This window comes from Corylus avellana, chromosome 5, assembly GCF_965113065.1.
Source record: "Corylus avellana chromosome 5, dhCorAvel1.hap1.2, whole genome shotgun sequence".
NCBI lineage: Eukaryota > Viridiplantae > Streptophyta > Magnoliopsida > Fagales > Betulaceae > Corylus > Corylus avellana.
Window position 1 is genome coordinate 10,178,215 of NC_142494.1, and position 22,820 is coordinate 10,201,034.

General features: G+C 48.6%; 50 non-coding genes and 1 pseudogene across 50 annotated transcripts; all 51 read left to right on the forward strand.

The window, feature by feature from the left end:
* LOC148585377 (protein FAR1-RELATED SEQUENCE 5-like) overlaps positions 1-22,820 on the forward strand; it is a 218,629-nt pseudogene that overhangs the window by 145,509 nt on the left and 50,300 nt on the right.
* LOC148585674 (5S ribosomal RNA) lies at positions 67-185 on the forward strand. Its single transcript, XR_015912508.1, has one exon. It is a non-coding gene; the product is annotated as a 5S ribosomal RNA (ribosomal RNA).
* Positions 520-638, forward strand: LOC148585675 (5S ribosomal RNA). The gene has a single exon (XR_015912424.1). It is a non-coding gene; the product is annotated as a 5S ribosomal RNA (ribosomal RNA).
* LOC148585676 (5S ribosomal RNA) lies at positions 973-1,091 on the forward strand. Its single transcript, XR_015912425.1, has one exon. It is a non-coding gene; the product is annotated as a 5S ribosomal RNA (ribosomal RNA).
* LOC148585677 (5S ribosomal RNA) lies at positions 1,426-1,544 on the forward strand. The gene has a single exon (XR_015912509.1). It is a non-coding gene; the product is annotated as a 5S ribosomal RNA (ribosomal RNA).
* LOC148585678 (5S ribosomal RNA) lies at positions 1,879-1,997 on the forward strand. The gene has a single exon (XR_015912510.1). It is a non-coding gene; the product is annotated as a 5S ribosomal RNA (ribosomal RNA).
* Positions 2,332-2,450, forward strand: LOC148585679 (5S ribosomal RNA). The gene has a single exon (XR_015912511.1). It is a non-coding gene; the product is annotated as a 5S ribosomal RNA (ribosomal RNA).
* Positions 2,785-2,903, forward strand: LOC148585680 (5S ribosomal RNA). The gene has a single exon (XR_015912426.1). It is a non-coding gene; the product is annotated as a 5S ribosomal RNA (ribosomal RNA).
* Positions 3,238-3,356, forward strand: LOC148585681 (5S ribosomal RNA). Its single transcript, XR_015912427.1, has one exon. It is a non-coding gene; the product is annotated as a 5S ribosomal RNA (ribosomal RNA).
* On the forward strand, positions 3,691-3,809 carry LOC148585682 (5S ribosomal RNA). Its single transcript, XR_015912429.1, has one exon. It is a non-coding gene; the product is annotated as a 5S ribosomal RNA (ribosomal RNA).
* Positions 4,144-4,262, forward strand: LOC148585683 (5S ribosomal RNA). Its single transcript, XR_015912430.1, has one exon. It is a non-coding gene; the product is annotated as a 5S ribosomal RNA (ribosomal RNA).
* LOC148585684 (5S ribosomal RNA) lies at positions 4,597-4,715 on the forward strand. Its single transcript, XR_015912431.1, has one exon. It is a non-coding gene; the product is annotated as a 5S ribosomal RNA (ribosomal RNA).
* On the forward strand, positions 5,050-5,168 carry LOC148585685 (5S ribosomal RNA). Its single transcript, XR_015912432.1, has one exon. It is a non-coding gene; the product is annotated as a 5S ribosomal RNA (ribosomal RNA).
* LOC148585686 (5S ribosomal RNA) lies at positions 5,503-5,621 on the forward strand. Its single transcript, XR_015912433.1, has one exon. It is a non-coding gene; the product is annotated as a 5S ribosomal RNA (ribosomal RNA).
* On the forward strand, positions 5,956-6,074 carry LOC148585687 (5S ribosomal RNA). The gene has a single exon (XR_015912434.1). It is a non-coding gene; the product is annotated as a 5S ribosomal RNA (ribosomal RNA).
* On the forward strand, positions 6,409-6,527 carry LOC148585688 (5S ribosomal RNA). The gene has a single exon (XR_015912435.1). It is a non-coding gene; the product is annotated as a 5S ribosomal RNA (ribosomal RNA).
* Positions 6,862-6,980, forward strand: LOC148585689 (5S ribosomal RNA). Its single transcript, XR_015912436.1, has one exon. It is a non-coding gene; the product is annotated as a 5S ribosomal RNA (ribosomal RNA).
* On the forward strand, positions 7,315-7,433 carry LOC148585690 (5S ribosomal RNA). The gene has a single exon (XR_015912437.1). It is a non-coding gene; the product is annotated as a 5S ribosomal RNA (ribosomal RNA).
* LOC148585691 (5S ribosomal RNA) lies at positions 7,768-7,886 on the forward strand. Its single transcript, XR_015912438.1, has one exon. It is a non-coding gene; the product is annotated as a 5S ribosomal RNA (ribosomal RNA).
* Positions 8,221-8,339, forward strand: LOC148585692 (5S ribosomal RNA). Its single transcript, XR_015912440.1, has one exon. It is a non-coding gene; the product is annotated as a 5S ribosomal RNA (ribosomal RNA).
* LOC148585693 (5S ribosomal RNA) lies at positions 8,674-8,792 on the forward strand. Its single transcript, XR_015912441.1, has one exon. It is a non-coding gene; the product is annotated as a 5S ribosomal RNA (ribosomal RNA).
* Positions 9,127-9,245, forward strand: LOC148585694 (5S ribosomal RNA). Its single transcript, XR_015912442.1, has one exon. It is a non-coding gene; the product is annotated as a 5S ribosomal RNA (ribosomal RNA).
* Positions 9,580-9,698, forward strand: LOC148585695 (5S ribosomal RNA). The gene has a single exon (XR_015912443.1). It is a non-coding gene; the product is annotated as a 5S ribosomal RNA (ribosomal RNA).
* Positions 10,033-10,151, forward strand: LOC148585696 (5S ribosomal RNA). The gene has a single exon (XR_015912444.1). It is a non-coding gene; the product is annotated as a 5S ribosomal RNA (ribosomal RNA).
* Positions 10,486-10,604, forward strand: LOC148585697 (5S ribosomal RNA). The gene has a single exon (XR_015912445.1). It is a non-coding gene; the product is annotated as a 5S ribosomal RNA (ribosomal RNA).
* On the forward strand, positions 10,939-11,057 carry LOC148585698 (5S ribosomal RNA). Its single transcript, XR_015912446.1, has one exon. It is a non-coding gene; the product is annotated as a 5S ribosomal RNA (ribosomal RNA).
* On the forward strand, positions 11,392-11,510 carry LOC148585699 (5S ribosomal RNA). Its single transcript, XR_015912447.1, has one exon. It is a non-coding gene; the product is annotated as a 5S ribosomal RNA (ribosomal RNA).
* LOC148585700 (5S ribosomal RNA) lies at positions 11,845-11,963 on the forward strand. The gene has a single exon (XR_015912448.1). It is a non-coding gene; the product is annotated as a 5S ribosomal RNA (ribosomal RNA).
* LOC148585701 (5S ribosomal RNA) lies at positions 12,298-12,416 on the forward strand. The gene has a single exon (XR_015912449.1). It is a non-coding gene; the product is annotated as a 5S ribosomal RNA (ribosomal RNA).
* Positions 12,751-12,869, forward strand: LOC148585702 (5S ribosomal RNA). Its single transcript, XR_015912451.1, has one exon. It is a non-coding gene; the product is annotated as a 5S ribosomal RNA (ribosomal RNA).
* LOC148585703 (5S ribosomal RNA) lies at positions 13,204-13,322 on the forward strand. Its single transcript, XR_015912452.1, has one exon. It is a non-coding gene; the product is annotated as a 5S ribosomal RNA (ribosomal RNA).
* Positions 13,657-13,775, forward strand: LOC148585704 (5S ribosomal RNA). Its single transcript, XR_015912453.1, has one exon. It is a non-coding gene; the product is annotated as a 5S ribosomal RNA (ribosomal RNA).
* LOC148585705 (5S ribosomal RNA) lies at positions 14,110-14,228 on the forward strand. Its single transcript, XR_015912454.1, has one exon. It is a non-coding gene; the product is annotated as a 5S ribosomal RNA (ribosomal RNA).
* Positions 14,563-14,681, forward strand: LOC148585706 (5S ribosomal RNA). The gene has a single exon (XR_015912455.1). It is a non-coding gene; the product is annotated as a 5S ribosomal RNA (ribosomal RNA).
* LOC148585707 (5S ribosomal RNA) lies at positions 15,016-15,134 on the forward strand. The gene has a single exon (XR_015912456.1). It is a non-coding gene; the product is annotated as a 5S ribosomal RNA (ribosomal RNA).
* LOC148585708 (5S ribosomal RNA) lies at positions 15,469-15,587 on the forward strand. The gene has a single exon (XR_015912457.1). It is a non-coding gene; the product is annotated as a 5S ribosomal RNA (ribosomal RNA).
* On the forward strand, positions 15,922-16,040 carry LOC148585709 (5S ribosomal RNA). The gene has a single exon (XR_015912458.1). It is a non-coding gene; the product is annotated as a 5S ribosomal RNA (ribosomal RNA).
* LOC148585710 (5S ribosomal RNA) lies at positions 16,375-16,493 on the forward strand. Its single transcript, XR_015912459.1, has one exon. It is a non-coding gene; the product is annotated as a 5S ribosomal RNA (ribosomal RNA).
* LOC148585711 (5S ribosomal RNA) lies at positions 16,828-16,946 on the forward strand. Its single transcript, XR_015912460.1, has one exon. It is a non-coding gene; the product is annotated as a 5S ribosomal RNA (ribosomal RNA).
* On the forward strand, positions 17,281-17,399 carry LOC148585712 (5S ribosomal RNA). The gene has a single exon (XR_015912462.1). It is a non-coding gene; the product is annotated as a 5S ribosomal RNA (ribosomal RNA).
* Positions 17,734-17,852, forward strand: LOC148585713 (5S ribosomal RNA). The gene has a single exon (XR_015912463.1). It is a non-coding gene; the product is annotated as a 5S ribosomal RNA (ribosomal RNA).
* LOC148585714 (5S ribosomal RNA) lies at positions 18,187-18,304 on the forward strand. The gene has a single exon (XR_015912559.1). It is a non-coding gene; the product is annotated as a 5S ribosomal RNA (ribosomal RNA).
* On the forward strand, positions 18,639-18,757 carry LOC148585715 (5S ribosomal RNA). The gene has a single exon (XR_015912464.1). It is a non-coding gene; the product is annotated as a 5S ribosomal RNA (ribosomal RNA).
* On the forward strand, positions 19,092-19,210 carry LOC148585716 (5S ribosomal RNA). The gene has a single exon (XR_015912465.1). It is a non-coding gene; the product is annotated as a 5S ribosomal RNA (ribosomal RNA).
* Positions 19,545-19,663, forward strand: LOC148585717 (5S ribosomal RNA). The gene has a single exon (XR_015912466.1). It is a non-coding gene; the product is annotated as a 5S ribosomal RNA (ribosomal RNA).
* On the forward strand, positions 19,998-20,116 carry LOC148585718 (5S ribosomal RNA). Its single transcript, XR_015912467.1, has one exon. It is a non-coding gene; the product is annotated as a 5S ribosomal RNA (ribosomal RNA).
* LOC148585719 (5S ribosomal RNA) lies at positions 20,452-20,569 on the forward strand. The gene has a single exon (XR_015912561.1). It is a non-coding gene; the product is annotated as a 5S ribosomal RNA (ribosomal RNA).
* LOC148585720 (5S ribosomal RNA) lies at positions 20,904-21,021 on the forward strand. The gene has a single exon (XR_015912565.1). It is a non-coding gene; the product is annotated as a 5S ribosomal RNA (ribosomal RNA).
* Positions 21,357-21,475, forward strand: LOC148585721 (5S ribosomal RNA). Its single transcript, XR_015912468.1, has one exon. It is a non-coding gene; the product is annotated as a 5S ribosomal RNA (ribosomal RNA).
* Positions 21,809-21,927, forward strand: LOC148585722 (5S ribosomal RNA). The gene has a single exon (XR_015912469.1). It is a non-coding gene; the product is annotated as a 5S ribosomal RNA (ribosomal RNA).
* LOC148585723 (5S ribosomal RNA) lies at positions 22,264-22,382 on the forward strand. The gene has a single exon (XR_015912470.1). It is a non-coding gene; the product is annotated as a 5S ribosomal RNA (ribosomal RNA).

A 22,820-nucleotide genomic window follows, 5' to 3' on the forward strand; every position in this document is an offset into this window, starting at 1 on the left:
TTAACTGTTAGGGCCAGTTCAGCTAGATGCGTAAGGCTTATATGTATTTTGCGTAAGGATGCTAACGGGTGCGATCATACCAGCACTAATGCACCGGATCCCATCAGAACTCCGCAGTTAAGCGTGCTCGGGCGAGAGTAGTACTAGGATGGGTGACCTCCTGGGAAGTCCTCGTGTTGCACCCCTCATTTTGCTTTTAGCTTTTTGGTCCGCGCGGCTTTGGCCACGGTCACCTAGCCAGGGCTGGGTGAGCACATTTTCGAGCTCAAAATCCATCATTTTGACCCCCAAGTAGCTCATTTTGATCCGTGCTCTGTAGAAAAGGCGTTTTTACGGAGTATTTGGTCTTACTCGCGGACACGTCTTTACGGAGCATTTTCACCATACTTACTTCTTAATCACGATGTTATATTATCCCAAAAGTCAAACGGACACATGCGAGCGCCGGATCCATTAACTGTTAGGGCCAGTTCAGCTAGATGCGTAAGGCTTATATGTATTTTGCGTAAGGATGCTAACGGGTGCGATCATACCAGCACTAATGCACCGGATCCCATCAGAACTCCGCAGTTAAGCGTGCTTGGGCGAGAGTAGTACTAGGATGGGTGACCTCCTGGGAAGTCCTCGTGTTGCACCCCTCATTTTGCTTTTAGCTTTTTGGTCCGCGCGGCTTTGGCCACGGTCACCTAGCCAGGGCTGGGTGAGCACATTTTCGAGCTCAAAATCCATCATTTTGACCCCCAAGTAGCTCATTTTGATCCGTGCTCTGTAGAAAAGGCGTTTTTACGGAGTATTTGGTCTTACTCGCGGACACGTCTTTACGGAGCATTTTCACCATACTTACTTCTTAATCACGATGTTATATTATCCCAAAAGTCAAACGGACACATGCGAGCGCCGGATCCATTAACTGTTAGGGCCAGTTCAGCTAGATGCGTAAGGCTTATATGTATTTTGCGTAAGGATGCTAACGGGTGCGATCATACCAGCACTAATGCACCGGATCCCATCAGAACTCCGCAGTTAAGCGTGCTTGGGCGAGAGTAGTACTAGGATGGGTGACCTCCTGGGAAGTCCTCGTGTTGCACCCCTCATTTTGCTTTTAGCTTTTTGGTCCGCGCGGCTTTGGCCACGGTCACCTAGCCAGGGCTGGGTGAGCACATTTTCGAGCTCAAAATCCATCATTTTGACCCCCAAGTAGCTCATTTTGATCCGTGCTCTGTAGAAAAGGCGTTTTTACGGAGTATTTGGTCTTACTCGCGGACACGTCTTTACGGAGCATTTTCACCATACTTACTTCTTAATCACGATGTTATATTATCCCAAAAGTCAAACGGACACATGCGAGCGCCGGATCCATTAACTGTTAGGGCCAGTTCAGCTAGATGCGTAAGGCTTATATGTATTTTGCGTAAGGATGCTAACGGGTGCGATCATACCAGCACTAATGCACCGGATCCCATCAGAACTCCGCAGTTAAGCGTGCTCGGGCGAGAGTAGTACTAGGATGGGTGACCTCCTGGGAAGTCCTCGTGTTGCACCCCTCATTTTGCTTTTAGCTTTTTGGTCCGCGCGGCTTTGGCCACGGTCACCTAGCCAGGGCTGGGTGAGCACATTTTCGAGCTCAAAATCCATCATTTTGACCCCCAAGTAGCTCATTTTGATCCGTGCTCTGTAGAAAAGGCGTTTTTACGGAGTATTTGGTCTTACTCGCGGACACGTCTTTACGGAGCATTTTCACCATACTTACTTCTTAATCACGATGTTATATTATCCCAAAAGTCAAACGGACACATGCGAGCGCCGGATCCATTAACTGTTAGGGCCAGTTCAGCTAGATGCGTAAGGCTTATATGTATTTTGCGTAAGGATGCTAACGGGTGCGATCATACCAGCACTAATGCACCGGATCCCATCAGAACTCCGCAGTTAAGCGTGCTCGGGCGAGAGTAGTACTAGGATGGGTGACCTCCTGGGAAGTCCTCGTGTTGCACCCCTCATTTTGCTTTTAGCTTTTTGGTCCGCGCGGCTTTGGCCACGGTCACCTAGCCAGGGCTGGGTGAGCACATTTTCGAGCTCAAAATCCATCATTTTGACCCCCAAGTAGCTCATTTTGATCCGTGCTCTGTAGAAAAGGCGTTTTTACGGAGTATTTGGTCTTACTCGCGGACACGTCTTTACGGAGCATTTTCACCATACTTACTTCTTAATCACGATGTTATATTATCCCAAAAGTCAAACGGACACATGCGAGCGCCGGATCCATTAACTGTTAGGGCCAGTTCAGCTAGATGCGTAAGGCTTATATGTATTTTGCGTAAGGATGCTAACGGGTGCGATCATACCAGCACTAATGCACCGGATCCCATCAGAACTCCGCAGTTAAGCGTGCTCGGGCGAGAGTAGTACTAGGATGGGTGACCTCCTGGGAAGTCCTCGTGTTGCACCCCTCATTTTGCTTTTAGCTTTTTGGTCCGCGCGGCTTTGGCCACGGTCACCTAGCCAGGGCTGGGTGAGCACATTTTCGAGCTCAAAATCCATCATTTTGACCCCCAAGTAGCTCATTTTGATCCGTGCTCTGTAGAAAAGGCGTTTTTACGGAGTATTTGGTCTTACTCGCGGACACGTCTTTACGGAGCATTTTCACCATACTTACTTCTTAATCACGATGTTATATTATCCCAAAAGTCAAACGGACACATGCGAGCGCCGGATCCATTAACTGTTAGGGCCAGTTCAGCTAGATGCGTAAGGCTTATATGTATTTTGCGTAAGGATGCTAACGGGTGCGATCATACCAGCACTAATGCACCGGATCCCATCAGAACTCCGCAGTTAAGCGTGCTTGGGCGAGAGTAGTACTAGGATGGGTGACCTCCTGGGAAGTCCTCGTGTTGCACCCCTCATTTTGCTTTTAGCTTTTTGGTCCGCGCGGCTTTGGCCACGGTCACCTAGCCAGGGCTGGGTGAGCACATTTTCGAGCTCAAAATCCATCATTTTGACCCCCAAGTAGCTCATTTTGATCCGTGCTCTGTAGAAAAGGCGTTTTTACGGAGTATTTGGTCTTACTCGCGGACACGTCTTTACGGAGCATTTTCACCATACTTACTTCTTAATCACGATGTTATATTATCCCAAAAGTCAAACGGACACATGCGAGCGCCGGATCCATTAACTGTTAGGGCCAGTTCAGCTAGATGCGTAAGGCTTATATGTATTTTGCGTAAGGATGCTAACGGGTGCGATCATACCAGCACTAATGCACCGGATCCCATCAGAACTCCGCAGTTAAGCGTGCTTGGGCGAGAGTAGTACTAGGATGGGTGACCTCCTGGGAAGTCCTCGTGTTGCACCCCTCATTTTGCTTTTAGCTTTTTGGTCCGCGCGGCTTTGGCCACGGTCACCTAGCCAGGGCTGGGTGAGCACATTTTCGAGCTCAAAATCCATCATTTTGACCCCCAAGTAGCTCATTTTGATCCGTGCTCTGTAGAAAAGGCGTTTTTACGGAGTATTTGGTCTTACTCGCGGACACGTCTTTACGGAGCATTTTCACCATACTTACTTCTTAATCACGATGTTATATTATCCCAAAAGTCAAACGGACACATGCGAGCGCCGGATCCATTAACTGTTAGGGCCAGTTCAGCTAGATGCGTAAGGCTTATATGTATTTTGCGTAAGGATGCTAACGGGTGCGATCATACCAGCACTAATGCACCGGATCCCATCAGAACTCCGCAGTTAAGCGTGCTTGGGCGAGAGTAGTACTAGGATGGGTGACCTCCTGGGAAGTCCTCGTGTTGCACCCCTCATTTTGCTTTTAGCTTTTTGGTCCGCGCGGCTTTGGCCACGGTCACCTAGCCAGGGCTGGGTGAGCACATTTTCGAGCTCAAAATCCATCATTTTGACCCCCAAGTAGCTCATTTTGATCCGTGCTCTGTAGAAAAGGCGTTTTTACGGAGTATTTGGTCTTACTCGCGGACACGTCTTTACGGAGCATTTTCACCATACTTACTTCTTAATCACGATGTTATATTATCCCAAAAGTCAAACGGACACATGCGAGCGCCGGATCCATTAACTGTTAGGGCCAGTTCAGCTAGATGCGTAAGGCTTATATGTATTTTGCGTAAGGATGCTAACGGGTGCGATCATACCAGCACTAATGCACCGGATCCCATCAGAACTCCGCAGTTAAGCGTGCTTGGGCGAGAGTAGTACTAGGATGGGTGACCTCCTGGGAAGTCCTCGTGTTGCACCCCTCATTTTGCTTTTAGCTTTTTGGTCCGCGCGGCTTTGGCCACGGTCACCTAGCCAGGGCTGGGTGAGCACATTTTCGAGCTCAAAATCCATCATTTTGACCCCCAAGTAGCTCATTTTGATCCGTGCTCTGTAGAAAAGGCGTTTTTACGGAGTATTTGGTCTTACTCGCGGACACGTCTTTACGGAGCATTTTCACCATACTTACTTCTTAATCACGATGTTATATTATCCCAAAAGTCAAACGGACACATGCGAGCGCCGGATCCATTAACTGTTAGGGCCAGTTCAGCTAGATGCGTAAGGCTTATATGTATTTTGCGTAAGGATGCTAACGGGTGCGATCATACCAGCACTAATGCACCGGATCCCATCAGAACTCCGCAGTTAAGCGTGCTTGGGCGAGAGTAGTACTAGGATGGGTGACCTCCTGGGAAGTCCTCGTGTTGCACCCCTCATTTTGCTTTTAGCTTTTTGGTCCGCGCGGCTTTGGCCACGGTCACCTAGCCAGGGCTGGGTGAGCACATTTTCGAGCTCAAAATCCATCATTTTGACCCCCAAGTAGCTCATTTTGATCCGTGCTCTGTAGAAAAGGCGTTTTTACGGAGTATTTGGTCTTACTCGCGGACACGTCTTTACGGAGCATTTTCACCATACTTACTTCTTAATCACGATGTTATATTATCCCAAAAGTCAAACGGACACATGCGAGCGCCGGATCCATTAACTGTTAGGGCCAGTTCAGCTAGATGCGTAAGGCTTATATGTATTTTGCGTAAGGATGCTAACGGGTGCGATCATACCAGCACTAATGCACCGGATCCCATCAGAACTCCGCAGTTAAGCGTGCTTGGGCGAGAGTAGTACTAGGATGGGTGACCTCCTGGGAAGTCCTCGTGTTGCACCCCTCATTTTGCTTTTAGCTTTTTGGTCCGCGCGGCTTTGGCCACGGTCACCTAGCCAGGGCTGGGTGAGCACATTTTCGAGCTCAAAATCCATCATTTTGACCCCCAAGTAGCTCATTTTGATCCGTGCTCTGTAGAAAAGGCGTTTTTACGGAGTATTTGGTCTTACTCGCGGACACGTCTTTACGGAGCATTTTCACCATACTTACTTCTTAATCACGATGTTATATTATCCCAAAAGTCAAACGGACACATGCGAGCGCCGGATCCATTAACTGTTAGGGCCAGTTCAGCTAGATGCGTAAGGCTTATATGTATTTTGCGTAAGGATGCTAACGGGTGCGATCATACCAGCACTAATGCACCGGATCCCATCAGAACTCCGCAGTTAAGCGTGCTTGGGCGAGAGTAGTACTAGGATGGGTGACCTCCTGGGAAGTCCTCGTGTTGCACCCCTCATTTTGCTTTTAGCTTTTTGGTCCGCGCGGCTTTGGCCACGGTCACCTAGCCAGGGCTGGGTGAGCACATTTTCGAGCTCAAAATCCATCATTTTGACCCCCAAGTAGCTCATTTTGATCCGTGCTCTGTAGAAAAGGCGTTTTTACGGAGTATTTGGTCTTACTCGCGGACACGTCTTTACGGAGCATTTTCACCATACTTACTTCTTAATCACGATGTTATATTATCCCAAAAGTCAAACGGACACATGCGAGCGCCGGATCCATTAACTGTTAGGGCCAGTTCAGCTAGATGCGTAAGGCTTATATGTATTTTGCGTAAGGATGCTAACGGGTGCGATCATACCAGCACTAATGCACCGGATCCCATCAGAACTCCGCAGTTAAGCGTGCTTGGGCGAGAGTAGTACTAGGATGGGTGACCTCCTGGGAAGTCCTCGTGTTGCACCCCTCATTTTGCTTTTAGCTTTTTGGTCCGCGCGGCTTTGGCCACGGTCACCTAGCCAGGGCTGGGTGAGCACATTTTCGAGCTCAAAATCCATCATTTTGACCCCCAAGTAGCTCATTTTGATCCGTGCTCTGTAGAAAAGGCGTTTTTACGGAGTATTTGGTCTTACTCGCGGACACGTCTTTACGGAGCATTTTCACCATACTTACTTCTTAATCACGATGTTATATTATCCCAAAAGTCAAACGGACACATGCGAGCGCCGGATCCATTAACTGTTAGGGCCAGTTCAGCTAGATGCGTAAGGCTTATATGTATTTTGCGTAAGGATGCTAACGGGTGCGATCATACCAGCACTAATGCACCGGATCCCATCAGAACTCCGCAGTTAAGCGTGCTTGGGCGAGAGTAGTACTAGGATGGGTGACCTCCTGGGAAGTCCTCGTGTTGCACCCCTCATTTTGCTTTTAGCTTTTTGGTCCGCGCGGCTTTGGCCACGGTCACCTAGCCAGGGCTGGGTGAGCACATTTTCGAGCTCAAAATCCATCATTTTGACCCCCAAGTAGCTCATTTTGATCCGTGCTCTGTAGAAAAGGCGTTTTTACGGAGTATTTGGTCTTACTCGCGGACACGTCTTTACGGAGCATTTTCACCATACTTACTTCTTAATCACGATGTTATATTATCCCAAAAGTCAAACGGACACATGCGAGCGCCGGATCCATTAACTGTTAGGGCCAGTTCAGCTAGATGCGTAAGGCTTATATGTATTTTGCGTAAGGATGCTAACGGGTGCGATCATACCAGCACTAATGCACCGGATCCCATCAGAACTCCGCAGTTAAGCGTGCTTGGGCGAGAGTAGTACTAGGATGGGTGACCTCCTGGGAAGTCCTCGTGTTGCACCCCTCATTTTGCTTTTAGCTTTTTGGTCCGCGCGGCTTTGGCCACGGTCACCTAGCCAGGGCTGGGTGAGCACATTTTCGAGCTCAAAATCCATCATTTTGACCCCCAAGTAGCTCATTTTGATCCGTGCTCTGTAGAAAAGGCGTTTTTACGGAGTATTTGGTCTTACTCGCGGACACGTCTTTACGGAGCATTTTCACCATACTTACTTCTTAATCACGATGTTATATTATCCCAAAAGTCAAACGGACACATGCGAGCGCCGGATCCATTAACTGTTAGGGCCAGTTCAGCTAGATGCGTAAGGCTTATATGTATTTTGCGTAAGGATGCTAACGGGTGCGATCATACCAGCACTAATGCACCGGATCCCATCAGAACTCCGCAGTTAAGCGTGCTTGGGCGAGAGTAGTACTAGGATGGGTGACCTCCTGGGAAGTCCTCGTGTTGCACCCCTCATTTTGCTTTTAGCTTTTTGGTCCGCGCGGCTTTGGCCACGGTCACCTAGCCAGGGCTGGGTGAGCACATTTTCGAGCTCAAAATCCATCATTTTGACCCCCAAGTAGCTCATTTTGATCCGTGCTCTGTAGAAAAGGCGTTTTTACGGAGTATTTGGTCTTACTCGCGGACACGTCTTTACGGAGCATTTTCACCATACTTACTTCTTAATCACGATGTTATATTATCCCAAAAGTCAAACGGACACATGCGAGCGCCGGATCCATTAACTGTTAGGGCCAGTTCAGCTAGATGCGTAAGGCTTATATGTATTTTGCGTAAGGATGCTAACGGGTGCGATCATACCAGCACTAATGCACCGGATCCCATCAGAACTCCGCAGTTAAGCGTGCTTGGGCGAGAGTAGTACTAGGATGGGTGACCTCCTGGGAAGTCCTCGTGTTGCACCCCTCATTTTGCTTTTAGCTTTTTGGTCCGCGCGGCTTTGGCCACGGTCACCTAGCCAGGGCTGGGTGAGCACATTTTCGAGCTCAAAATCCATCATTTTGACCCCCAAGTAGCTCATTTTGATCCGTGCTCTGTAGAAAAGGCGTTTTTACGGAGTATTTGGTCTTACTCGCGGACACGTCTTTACGGAGCATTTTCACCATACTTACTTCTTAATCACGATGTTATATTATCCCAAAAGTCAAACGGACACATGCGAGCGCCGGATCCATTAACTGTTAGGGCCAGTTCAGCTAGATGCGTAAGGCTTATATGTATTTTGCGTAAGGATGCTAACGGGTGCGATCATACCAGCACTAATGCACCGGATCCCATCAGAACTCCGCAGTTAAGCGTGCTTGGGCGAGAGTAGTACTAGGATGGGTGACCTCCTGGGAAGTCCTCGTGTTGCACCCCTCATTTTGCTTTTAGCTTTTTGGTCCGCGCGGCTTTGGCCACGGTCACCTAGCCAGGGCTGGGTGAGCACATTTTCGAGCTCAAAATCCATCATTTTGACCCCCAAGTAGCTCATTTTGATCCGTGCTCTGTAGAAAAGGCGTTTTTACGGAGTATTTGGTCTTACTCGCGGACACGTCTTTACGGAGCATTTTCACCATACTTACTTCTTAATCACGATTTTATATTATCCCAAAAGTCAAACGGACACATGCGAGCGCCGGATCCATTAACTGTTAGGGCCAGTTCAGCTAGATGCGTAAGGCTTATATGTATTTTGCGTAAGGATGCTAACGGGTGCGATCATACCAGCACTAATGCACCGGATCCCATCAGAACTCCGCAGTTAAGCGTGCTTGGGCGAGAGTAGTACTAGGATGGGTGACCTCCTGGGAAGTCCTCGTGTTGCACCCCTCATTTTGCTTTTAGCTTTTTGGTCCGCGCGGCTTTGGCCACGGTCACCTAGCCAGGGCTGGGTGAGCACATTTTCGAGCTCAAAATCCATCATTTTGACCCCCAAGTAGCTCATTTTGATCCGTGCTCTGTAGAAAAGGCGTTTTTACGGAGTATTTGGTCTTACTCGCGGACACGTCTTTACGGAGCATTTTCACCATACTTACTTCTTAATCACGATGTTATATTATCCCAAAAGTCAAACGGACACATGCGAGCGCCGGATCCATTAACTGTTAGGGCCAGTTCAGCTAGATGCGTAAGGCTTATATGTATTTTGCGTAAGGATGCTAACGGGTGCGATCATACCAGCACTAATGCACCGGATCCCATCAGAACTCCGCAGTTAAGCGTGCTTGGGCGAGAGTAGTACTAGGATGGGTGACCTCCTGGGAAGTCCTCGTGTTGCACCCCTCATTTTGCTTTTAGCTTTTTGGTCCGCGCGGCTTTGGCCACGGTCACCTAGCCAGGGCTGGGTGAGCACATTTTCGAGCTCAAAATCCATCATTTTGACCCCCAAGTAGCTCATTTTGATCCGTGCTCTGTAGAAAAGGCGTTTTTACGGAGTATTTGGTCTTACTCGCGGACACGTCTTTACGGAGCATTTTCACCATACTTACTTCTTAATCACGATGTTATATTATCCCAAAAGTCAAACGGACACATGCGAGCGCCGGATCCATTAACTGTTAGGGCCAGTTCAGCTAGATGCGTAAGGCTTATATGTATTTTGCGTAAGGATGCTAACGGGTGCGATCATACCAGCACTAATGCACCGGATCCCATCAGAACTCCGCAGTTAAGCGTGCTTGGGCGAGAGTAGTACTAGGATGGGTGACCTCCTGGGAAGTCCTCGTGTTGCACCCCTCATTTTGCTTTTAGCTTTTTGGTCCGCGCGGCTTTGGCCACGGTCACCTAGCCAGGGCTGGGTGAGCACATTTTCGAGCTCAAAATCCATCATTTTGACCCCCAAGTAGCTCATTTTGATCCGTGCTCTGTAGAAAAGGCGTTTTTACGGAGTATTTGGTCTTACTCGCGGACACGTCTTTACGGAGCATTTTCACCATACTTACTTCTTAATCACGATGTTATATTATCCCAAAAGTCAAACGGACACATGCGAGCGCCGGATCCATTAACTGTTAGGGCCAGTTCAGCTAGATGCGTAAGGCTTATATGTATTTTGCGTAAGGATGCTAACGGGTGCGATCATACCAGCACTAATGCACCGGATCCCATCAGAACTCCGCAGTTAAGCGTGCTTGGGCGAGAGTAGTACTAGGATGGGTGACCTCCTGGGAAGTCCTCGTGTTGCACCCCTCATTTTGCTTTTAGCTTTTTGGTCCGCGCGGCTTTGGCCACGGTCACCTAGCCAGGGCTGGGTGAGCACATTTTCGAGCTCAAAATCCATCATTTTGACCCCCAAGTAGCTCATTTTGATCCGTGCTCTGTAGAAAAGGCGTTTTTACGGAGTATTTGGTCTTACTCGCGGACACGTCTTTACGGAGCATTTTCACCATACTTACTTCTTAATCACGATGTTATATTATCCCAAAAGTCAAACGGACACATGCGAGCGCCGGATCCATTAACTGTTAGGGCCAGTTCAGCTAGATGCGTAAGGCTTATATGTATTTTGCGTAAGGATGCTAACGGGTGCGATCATACCAGCACTAATGCACCGGATCCCATCAGAACTCCGCAGTTAAGCGTGCTTGGGCGAGAGTAGTACTAGGATGGGTGACCTCCTGGGAAGTCCTCGTGTTGCACCCCTCATTTTGCTTTTAGCTTTTTGGTCCGCGCGGCTTTGGCCACGGTCACCTAGCCAGGGCTGGGTGAGCACATTTTCGAGCTCAAAATCCATCATTTTGACCCCCAAGTAGCTCATTTTGATCCGTGCTCTGTAGAAAAGGCGTTTTTACGGAGTATTTGGTCTTACTCGCGGACACGTCTTTACGGAGCATTTTCACCATACTTACTTCTTAATCACGATGTTATATTATCCCAAAAGTCAAACGGACACATGCGAGCGCCGGATCCATTAACTGTTAGGGCCAGTTCAGCTAGATGCGTAAGGCTTATATGTATTTTGCGTAAGGATGCTAACGGGTGCGATCATACCAGCACTAATGCACCGGATCCCATCAGAACTCCGCAGTTAAGCGTGCTTGGGCGAGAGTAGTACTAGGATGGGTGACCTCCTGGGAAGTCCTCGTGTTGCACCCCTCATTTTGCTTTTAGCTTTTTGGTCCGCGCGGCTTTGGCCACGGTCACCTAGCCAGGGCTGGGTGAGCACATTTTCGAGCTCAAAATCCATCATTTTGACCCCCAAGTAGCTCATTTTGATCCGTGCTCTGTAGAAAAGGCGTTTTTACGGAGTATTTGGTCTTACTCGCGGACACGTCTTTACGGAGCATTTTCACCATACTTACTTCTTAATCACGATGTTATATTATCCCAAAAGTCAAACGGACACATGCGAGCGCCGGATCCATTAACTGTTAGGGCCAGTTCAGCTAGATGCGTAAGGCTTATATGTATTTTGCGTAAGGATGCTAACGGGTGCGATCATACCAGCACTAATGCACCGGATCCCATCAGAACTCCGCAGTTAAGCGTGCTTGGGCGAGAGTAGTACTAGGATGGGTGACCTCCTGGGAAGTCCTCGTGTTGCACCCCTCATTTTGCTTTTAGCTTTTTGGTCCGCGCGGCTTTGGCCACGGTCACCTAGCCAGGGCTGGGTGAGCACATTTTCGAGCTCAAAATCCATCATTTTGACCCCCAAGTAGCTCATTTTGATCCGTGCTCTGTAGAAAAGGCGTTTTTACGGAGTATTTGGTCTTACTCGCGGACACGTCTTTACGGAGCATTTTCACCATACTTACTTCTTAATCACGATGTTATATTATCCCAAAAGTCAAACGGACACATGCGAGCGCCGGATCCATTAACTGTTAGGGCCAGTTCAGCTAGATGCGTAAGGCTTATATGTATTTTGCGTAAGGATGCTAACGGGTGCGATCATACCAGCACTAATGCACCGGATCCCATCAGAACTCCGCAGTTAAGCGTGCTTGGGCGAGAGTAGTACTAGGATGGGTGACCTCCTGGGAAGTCCTCGTGTTGCACCCCTCATTTTGCTTTTAGCTTTTTGGTCCGCGCGGCTTTGGCCACGGTCACCTAGCCAGGGCTGGGTGAGCACATTTTCGAGCTCAAAATCCATCATTTTGACCCCCAAGTAGCTCATTTTGATCCGTGCTCTGTAGAAAAGGCGTTTTTACGGAGTATTTGGTCTTACTCGCGGACACGTCTTTACGGAGCATTTTCACCATACTTACTTCTTAATCACGATGTTATATTATCCCAAAAGTCAAACGGACACATGCGAGCGCCGGATCCATTAACTGTTAGGGCCAGTTCAGCTAGATGCGTAAGGCTTATATGTATTTTGCGTAAGGATGCTAACGGGTGCGATCATACCAGCACTAATGCACCGGATCCCATCAGAACTCCGCAGTTAAGCGTGCTTGGGCGAGAGTAGTACTAGGATGGGTGACCTCCTGGGAAGTCCTCGTGTTGCACCCCTCATTTTGCTTTTAGCTTTTTGGTCCGCGCGGCTTTGGCCACGGTCACCTAGCCAGGGCTGGGTGAGCACATTTTCGAGCTCAAAATCCATCATTTTGACCCCCAAGTAGCTCATTTTGATCCGTGCTCTGTAGAAAAGGCGTTTTTACGGAGTATTTGGTCTTACTCGCGGACACGTCTTTACGGAGCATTTTCACCATACTTACTTCTTAATCACGATGTTATATTATCCCAAAAGTCAAACGGACACATGCGAGCGCCGGATCCATTAACTGTTAGGGCCAGTTCAGCTAGATGCGTAAGGCTTATATGTATTTTGCGTAAGGATGCTAACGGGTGCGATCATACCAGCACTAATGCACCGGATCCCATCAGAACTCCGCAGTTAAGCGTGCTTGGGCGAGAGTAGTACTAGGATGGGTGACCTCCTGGGAAGTCCTCGTGTTGCACCCCTCATTTTGCTTTTAGCTTTTTGGTCCGCGCGGCTTTGGCCACGGTCACCTAGCCAGGGCTGGGTGAGCACATTTTCGAGCTCAAAATCCATCATTTTGACCCCCAAGTAGCTCATTTTGATCCGTGCTCTGTAGAAAAGGCGTTTTTACGGAGTATTTGGTCTTACTCGCGGACACGTCTTTACGGAGCATTTTCACCATACTTACTTCTTAATCACGATGTTATATTATCCCAAAAGTCAAACGGACACATGCGAGCGCCGGATCCATTAACTGTTAGGGCCAGTTCAGCTAGATGCGTAAGGCTTATATGTATTTTGCGTAAGGATGCTAACGGGTGCGATCATACCAGCACTAATGCACCGGATCCCATCAGAACTCCGCAGTTAAGCGTGCTTGGGCGAGAGTAGTACTAGGATGGGTGACCTCCTGGGAAGTCCTCGTGTTGCACCCCTCATTTTGCTTTTAGCTTTTTGGTCCGCGCGGCTTTGGCCACGGTCACCTAGCCAGGGCTGGGTGAGCACATTTTCGAGCTCAAAATCCATCATTTTGACCCCCAAGTAGCTCATTTTGATCCGTGCTCTGTAGAAAAGGCGTTTTTACGGAGTATTTGGTCTTACTCGCGGACACGTCTTTACGGAGCATTTTCACCATACTTACTTCTTAATCACGATGTTATATTATCCCAAAAGTCAAACGGACACATGCGAGCGCCGGATCCATTAACTGTTAGGGCCAGTTCAGCTAGATGCGTAAGGCTTATATGTATTTTGCGTAAGGATGCTAACGGGTGCGATCATACCAGCACTAATGCACCGGATCCCATCAGAACTCCGCAGTTAAGCGTGCTTGGGCGAGAGTAGTACTAGGATGGGTGACCTCCTGGGAAGTCCTCGTGTTGCACCCCTCATTTTGCTTTTAGCTTTTTGGTCCGCGCGGCTTTGGCCACGGTCACCTAGCCAGGGCTGGGTGAGCACATTTTCGAGCTCAAAATCCATCATTTTGACCCCCAAGTAGCTCATTTTGATCCGTGCTCTGTAGAAAAGGCGTTTTTACGGAGTATTTGGTCTTACTCGCGGACACGTCTTTACGGAGCATTTTCACCATACTTACTTCTTAATCACGATGTTATATTATCCCAAAAGTCAAACGGACACATGCGAGCGCCGGATCCATTAACTGTTAGGGCCAGTTCAGCTAGATGCGTAAGGCTTATATGTATTTTGCGTAAGGATGCTAACGGGTGCGATCATACCAGCACTAATGCACCGGATCCCATCAGAACTCCGCAGTTAAGCGTGCTTGGGCGAGAGTAGTACTAGGATGGGTGACCTCCTGGGAAGTCCTCGTGTTGCACCCCTCATTTTGCTTTTAGCTTTTTGGTCCGCGCGGCTTTGGCCACGGTCACCTAGCCAGGGCTGGGTGAGCACATTTTCGAGCTCAAAATCCATCATTTTGACCCCCAAGTAGCTCATTTTGATCCGTGCTCTGTAGAAAAGGCGTTTTTACGGAGTATTTGGTCTTACTCGCGGACACGTCTTTACGGAGCATTTTCACCATACTTACTTCTTAATCACGATGTTATATTATCCCAAAAGTCAAACGGACACATGCGAGCGCCGGATCCATTAACTGTTAGGGCCAGTTCAGCTAGATGCGTAAGGCTTATATGTATTTTGCGTAAGGATGCTAACGGGTGCGATCATACCAGCACTAATGCACCGGATCCCATCAGAACTCCGCAGTTAAGCGTGCTTGGGCGAGAGTAGTACTAGGATGGGTGACCTCCTGGGAAGTCCTCGTGTTGCACCCCTCATTTTGCTTTTAGCTTTTTGGTCCGCGCGGCTTTGGCCACGGTCACCTAGCCAGGGCTGGGTGAGCACATTTTCGAGCTCAAAATCCATCATTTTGACCCCCAAGTAGCTCATTTTGATCCGTGCTCTGTAGAAAAGGCGTTTTTACGGAGTATTTGGTCTTACTCGCGGACACGTCTTTACGGAGCATTTTCACCATACTTACTTCTTAATCACGATGTTATATTATCCCAAAAGTCAAACGGACACATGCGAGCGCCGGATCCATTAACTGTTAGGGCCAGTTCAGCTAGATGCGTAAGGCTTATATGTATTTTGCGTAAGGATGCTAACGGGTGCGATCATACCAGCACTAATGCACCGGATCCCATCAGAACTCCGCAGTTAAGCGTGCTTGGGCGAGAGTAGTACTAGGATGGGTGACCTCCTGGGAAGTCCTCGTGTTGCACCCCTCATTTTGCTTTTAGCTTTTTGGTCCGCGCGGCTTTGGCCACGGTCACCTAGCCAGGGCTGGGTGAGCACATTTTCGAGCTCAAAATCCATCATTTTGACCCCCAAGTAGCTCATTTTGATCCGTGCTCTGTAGAAAAGGCGTTTTTACGGAGTATTTGGTCTTACTCGCGGACACGTCTTTACGGAGCATTTTCACCATACTTACTTCTTAATCACGATGTTATATTATCCCAAAAGTCAAACGGACACATGCGAGCGCCGGATCCATTAACTGTTAGGGCCAGTTCAGCTAGATGCGTAAGGCTTATATGTATTTTGCGTAAGGATGCTAACGGGTGCGATCATACCAGCACTAATGCACCGGATCCCATCAGAACTCCGCAGTTAAGCGTGCTTGGGCGAGAGTAGTACTAGGATGGGTGACCTCCTGGGAAGTCCTCGTGTTGCACCCCTCATTTTGCTTTTAGCTTTTTGGTCCGCGCGGCTTTGGCCACGGTCACCTAGCCAGGGCTGGGTGAGCACATTTTCGAGCTCAAAATCCATCATTTTGACCCCCAAGTAGCTCATTTTGATCCGTGCTCTGTAGAAAAGGCGTTTTTACGGAGTATTTGGTCTTACTCGCGGACACGTCTTTACGGAGCATTTTCACCATACTTACTTCTTAATCACGATGTTATATTATCCCAAAAGTCAAACGGACACATGCGAGCGCCGGATCCATTAACTGTTAGGGCCAGTTCAGCTAGATGCGTAAGGCTTATATGTATTTTGCGTAAGGATGCTAACGGGTGCGATCATACCAGCACTAATGCACCGGATCCCATCAGAACTCCGCAGTTAAGCGTGCTTGGGCGAGAGTAGTACTAGGATGGGTGACCTCCTGGGAAGTCCTCGTGTTGCACCCCTCATTTTGCTTTTAGCTTTTTGGTCCGCGCGGCTTTGGCCACGGTCACCTAGCCAGGGCTGGGTGAGCACATTTTCGAGCTCAAAATCCATCATTTTGACCCCCAAGTAGCTCATTTTGATCCGTGCTCTGTAGAAAAGGCGTTTTTACGGAGTATTTGGTCTTACTCGCGGACACGTCTTTACGGAGCATTTTCACCATACTTACTTCTTAATCACGATGTTATATTATCCCAAAAGTCAAACGGACACATGCGAGCGCCGGATCCATTAACTGTTAGGGCCAGTTCAGCTAGATGCGTAAGGCTTATATGTATTTTGCGTAAGGATGCTAACGGGTGCGATCATACCAGCACTAATGCACCGGATCCCATCAGAACTCCGCAGTTAAGCGTGCTTGGGCGAGAGTAGTACTAGGATGGGTGACCTCCTGGGAAGTCCTCGTGTTGCACCCCTCATTTTGCTTTTAGCTTTTTGGTCCGCGCGGCTTTGGCCACGGTCACCTAGCCAGGGCTGGGTGAGCACATTTTCGAGCTCAAAATCCATCATTTTGACCCCCAAGTAGCTCATTTTGATCCGTGCTCTGTAGAAAAGGCGTTTTTACGGAGTATTTGGTCTTACTCGCGGACACGTCTTTACGGAGCATTTTCACCATACTTACTTCTTAATCACGATGTTATATTATCCCAAAAGTCAAACGGACACATGCGAGCGCCGGATCCATTAACTGTTAGGGCCAGTTCAGCTAGATGCGTAAGGCTTATATGTATTTTGCGTAAGGATGCTAACGGGTGCGATCATACCAGCACTAATGCACCGGATCCCATCAGAACTCCGCAGTTAAGCGTGCTTGGGCGAGAGTAGTACTAGGATGGGTGACCTCCTGGGAAGTCCTCGTGTTGCACCCCTCATTTTGCTTTTAGCTTTTTGGTCCGCGCGGCTTTGGCCACGGTCACCTAGCCAGGGCTGGGTGAGCACATTTTCGAGCTCAAAATCCATCATTTTGACCCCCAAGTAGCTCATTTTGATCCGTGCTCTGTAGAAAAGGCGTTTTTACGGAGTATTTGGTCTTACTCGCGGACACGTCTTTACGGAGCATTTTCACCATACTTACTTCTTAATCACGATGTTATATTATCCCAAAAGTCAAACGGACACATGCGAGCGCCGGATCCATTAACTGTTAGGGCCAGTTCAGCTAGATGCGTAAGGCTTATATGTATTTTGCGTAAGGATGCTAACGGGTGCGATCATACCAGCACTAATGCACCGGATCCCATCAGAACTCCGCAGTTAAGCGTGCTTGGGCGAGAGTAGTACTAGGATGGGTGACCTCCTGGGAAGTCCTCGTGTTGCACCCCTCATTTTGCTTTTAGCTTTTTGGTCCGCGCGGCTTTGGCCACGGTCACCTAGCCAGGGCTGGGTGAGCACATTTTCGAGCTCAAAATCCATCATTTTGACCCCCAAGTAGCTCATTTTGATCCGTGCTCTGTAGAAAAGGCGTTTTTACGGAGTATTTGGTCTTACTCGCGGACACGTCTTTACGGAGCATTTTCACCATACTTACTTCTTAATCACGATGTTATATTATCCCAAAAGTCAAACGGACACATGCGAGCGCCGGATCCATTAACTGTTAGGGCCAGTTCAGCTAGATGCGTAAGGCTTATATGTATTTTGCGTAAGGATGCTAACGGGTGCGATCATACCAGCACTAATGCACCGGATCCCATCAGAACTCCGCAGTTAAGCGTGCTTGGGCGAGAGTAGTACTAGGATGGGTGACCTCCTGGGAAGTCCTCGTGTTGCACCCCTCATTTTGCTTTTAGCTTTTTGGTCCGCGCGGCTTTGGCCACGGTCACCTAGCCAGGGCTGGGTGAGCACATTTTCGAGCTCAAAATCCATCATTTTGACCCCCAAGTAGCTCATTTTGATCCGTGCTCTGTAGAAAAGGCGTTTTTACGGAGTATTTGGTCTTACTCGCGGACACGTCTTTACGGAGCATTTTCACCATACTTACTTCTTAATCACGATGTTATATTATCCCAAAAGTCAAACGGACACATGCGAGCGCCGGATCCATTAACTGTTAGGGCCAGTTCAGCTAGATGCGTAAGGCTTATATGTATTTTGCGTAAGGATGCTAACGGGTGCGATCATACCAGCACTAATGCACCGGATCCATCAGAACTCCGCAGTTAAGCGTGCTTGGGCGAGAGTAGTACTAGGATGGGTGACCTCCTGGGAAGTCCTCGTGTTGCACCCCTCATTTTGCTTTTAGCTTTTTGGTCCGCGCGGCTTTGGCCACGGTCACCTAGCCAGGGCTGGGTGAGCACATTTTCGAGCTCAAAATCCATCATTTTGACCCCCAAGTAGCTCATTTTGATCCGTGCTCTGTAGAAAAGGCGTTTTACGGAGTATTTGGTCTTACTCGCGGACACGTCTTTACGGAGCATTTTCACCATACTTACTTCTTAATCACGATGTTATATTATCCCAAAAGTCAAACGGACACATGCGAGCGCCGGATCCATTAACTGTTAGGGCCAGTTCAGCTAGATGCGTAAGGCTTATATGTATTTTGCGTAAGGATGCTAAACGGGTGCGATCATACCAGCACTAATGCACCGGATCCCATCAGAACTCCGCAGTTAAGCGTGCTTGGGCGAGAGTAGTACTAGGATGGGTGACCTCCTGGGAAGTCCTCGTGTTGCACCCCTCATTTTGCTTTTAGCTTTTTGGTCCGCGCGGCTTTGGCCACGGTCACCTAGCCAGGGCTGGGTGAGCACATTTTCGAGCTCAAAATCCATCATTTTGACCCCCAAGTAGCTCATTTTGATCCGTGCTCTGTAGAAAAGGCGTTTTTACGGAGTATTTGGTCTTACTCGCGGACACGTCTTTACGGAGCATTTTCACCATACTTACTTCTTAATCACGATGTTATATTATCCCAAAAGTCAAACGGACACATGCGAGCGCCGGATCCATTAACTGTTAGGGCCAGTTCAGCTAGATGCGTAAGGCTTATATGTATTTTGCGTAAGGATGCTAACGGGTGCGATCATACCAGCACTAATGCACCGGATCCCATCAGAACTCCGCAGTTAAGCGTGCTTGGGCGAGAGTAGTACTAGGATGGGTGACCTCCTGGGAAGTCCTCGTGTTGCACCCCTCATTTTGCTTTTAGCTTTTGGTCCGCGCGGCTTTGGCCACGGTCACCTAGCCAGGGCTGGGTGAGCACATTTTCGAGCTCAAAATCCATCATTTTGACCCCCAAGTAGCTCATTTTGATCCGTGCTCTGTAGAAAAGGCGTTTTTACGGAGTATTTGGTCTTACTCGCGGACACGTCTTTACGGAGCATTTTCACCATACTTACTTCTTAATCACGATGTTATATTATCCCAAAAGTCAAACGGACACATGCGAGCGCCGGATCCATTAACTGTTAGGGCCAGTTCAGCCTAGATGCGTAAGGCTTATATGTATTTTGCGTAAGGATGCTAACGGGTGCGATCATACCAGCACTAATGCACCGGATCCCATCAGAACTCCGCAGTTAAGCGTGCTTGGGCGAGAGTAGTACTAGGATGGGTGACCTCCTGGGAAGTCCTCGTGTTGCACCCCTCATTTTGCTTTTAGCTTTTGGTCCGCGCGGCTTTGGCCACGGTCACCTAGCCAGGGCTGGGTGAGCACATTTTCGAGCTCAAAATCCATCATTTTGACCCCCAAGTAGCTCATTTTGATCCGTGCTCTGTAGAAAAGGCGTTTTTACGGAGTATTTGGTCTTACTCGCGGACACGTCTTTACGGAGCAATTTTCACCATACTTACTTCTTAATCACGATGTTATATTATCCCAAAAGTCAAACGGACACATGCGAGCGCCGGATCCATTAACTGTTAGGGCCAGTTCAGCTAGATGCGTAAGGCTTATATGTATTTTGCGTAAGGATGCTAACGGGTGCGATCATACCAGCACTAATGCACCGGATCCCATCAGAACTCCGCAGTTAAGCGTGCTTGGGCGAGAGTAGTACTAGGATGGGTGACCTCCTGGGAAGTCCTCGTGTTGCACCCCTCATTTTGCTTTTAGCTTTTTGGTCCGCGCGGCTTTGGGCCACGGTCACCTAGCCAGGGCTGGGTGAGCACATTTTCGAGCTCAAAATCCATCATTTTGACCCCCAAGTAGCTCATTTTGATCCGTGCTCTGTAGAAAAGGCGTTTTTACGGAGTATTTGGTCTTACTCGCGGACACGTCTTTACGGAGCATTTTCACCATACTTACTTCTTAATCACGATGTTATATTATCCCAAAAGTCAAACGGACACATGCGAGCGCCGGATCCATTAACTGTTAGGGCCAGTTCAGCTAGATGCGTAAGGCTTATATGTATTTTGCGTAAGGATGCTAACGGGTGCGATCATACCAGCACTAATGCACCGGATCCATCAGAACTCCGCAGTTAAGCGTGCTTGGGCGAGAGTAGTACTAGGATGGGTGACCTCCTGGGAAGTCCTCGTGTTGCACCCCTCATTTTGCTTTTAGCTTTTTGGTCCGCGCGGCTTTGGCCACGGTCACCTAGCCAGGGCTGGGTGAGCACATTTTCGAGCTCAAAATCCATCATTTTGACCCCCAAGTAGCTCATTTTGATCCGTGCTCTGTAGAAAAGGCGTTTTTACGGAGTATTTGGTCTTACTCGCGGACACGTCTTTACGGAGCATTTTCACCATACTTACTTCTTAATCACGATGTTATATTATCCCAAAAGTCAAACGGACACATGCGAGCGCCGGATCCATTAACTGTTAGGGCCAGTTCAGCTAGATGCGTAAGGCTTATATGTATTTTGCGTAAGGATGCTAACGGGTGCGATCATACCAGCACTAATGCACGGATCCCATCAGAACTCCGCAGTTAAGCGTGCTTGGGCGAGAGTAGTACTAGGATGGGTGACCTCCTGGGAAGTCCTCGTGTTGCACCCCTCATTTTGCTTTTAGCTTTTTGGTCCGCGCGGCTTTGGCCACGGTCACCTAGCCAGGGCTGGGTGAGCACATTTTCGAGGCTCAAAATCCATCATTTTGACCCCCAAGTAGCTCATTTTGATCCGTGCTCTGTAGAAAAGGCGTTTTTACGGAGTATTTGGTCTTACTCGCGGACACGTCTTTACGGAGCATTTTCACCATACTTACTTCTTAATCACGATGTTATATTATCCCAAAAGTCAAACGGACACATGCGAGCGCCGGATCCATTAACTGTTAGGGCCAGTTCAGCTAGATGCGTAAGGCTTATATGTATTTTGCGTAAGGATGCTAACGGGTGCGATCATACCAGCACTAATGCACCGGATCCCATCAGAACTCCGCAGTTAAGCGTGCTTGGGCGAGAGTAGTACTAGGATGGGTGACCTCCTGGGAAGTCCTCGTGTTGCACCCCTCATTTTGCTTTTAGCTTTTTGGTCCGCGCGGCTTTGGCCACGGTCACCTAGCCAGGGCTGGGTGAGCACATTTTCGAGCTCAAAATCCATCATTTTGACCCCCAAGTAGCTCATTTTGATCCGTGCTCTGTAGAAAGGCGTTTTTACGGAGTATTTGGTCTTACTCGCGGACACGTCTTTACGGAGCATTTTCACCATACTTACTTCTTAATCACGATGTTATATTATCCCAAAAGTCAAACGGACACATGCGAGCGCCGGATCCATTAACTGTTAGGGCCAGTTCAGCTAGATGCGTAAGGCTTATATGTATTTTGCGTAAGGATGCTAACGGGTGCGATCATACCAGCACTAATGCACCGGATCCCATCAGAACTCCGCAGTTAAGCGTGCTTGGGCGAGAGTAGTACTAGGATGGGTGACCTCCTGGGAAGTCCTCGTGTTGCACCCCTCATTTTGCTTTTAGCTTTTTGGTCCGCGCGGCTTTGGCCACGGTCACCTAGCCAGGGCTGGGTGAGCACCATTTTCGAGCTCAAAATCCATCATTTTGACCCCCCAAGTAGCTCATTTTGATCCGTGCTCTGTAGAAAAGGCGTTTTTACGGAGTATTTGGTCTTACTCGCGGACACGTCTTTACGGAGCATTTTCACCATACTTACTTCTTAATCACGATGTTATATTATCCCAAAAGTCAAACGGACACATGCGAGCGCCGGATCCATTAACTGTTAGGGCCAGTTCAGCTAGATGCGTAAGGCTTATATGTATTTTGCGTAAGGATGCTAACGGGTGCGATCATACCAGCACTAATGCACCGGATCCCATCAGAACTCCGCAGTTAAGCGTGCTTGGGCGAGAGTAGTACTAGGATGGGTGACCTCCTGGGAAGTCCTCGTGTTGCACCCCTCATTTTGCTTTTAGCTTTTTGGTCCGCGCGGCTTTGGCCACGGTCACCTAGCCAGGGCTGGGTGAGCACATTTTCGAGCTCAAAATCCATCATTTTGACCCCCAAGTAGCTCATTTTGATCCGTGCTCTGTAGAAAAGGCGTTTTTACGGAGTATTTGGTCTTACTCGCGGACACGTCTTTACGGAGCATTTTCACCATACTTACTTCTTAATCACGATGTTATATTATCCCAAAAGTCAAACGGACACATGCGAGCGCCGGATCCATTAACTGTTAGGGCCAGTTCAGCTAGATGCGTAAGGCTTATATGTATTTTGCGTAAGGATGCTAACGGGTGCGATCATACCAGCACTAATGCACCGGATCCCCATCAGAACTCCGCAGTTAAGCGTGCTTGGGCGAGAGTAGTACTAGGATGGGTGACCTCCTGGGAAGT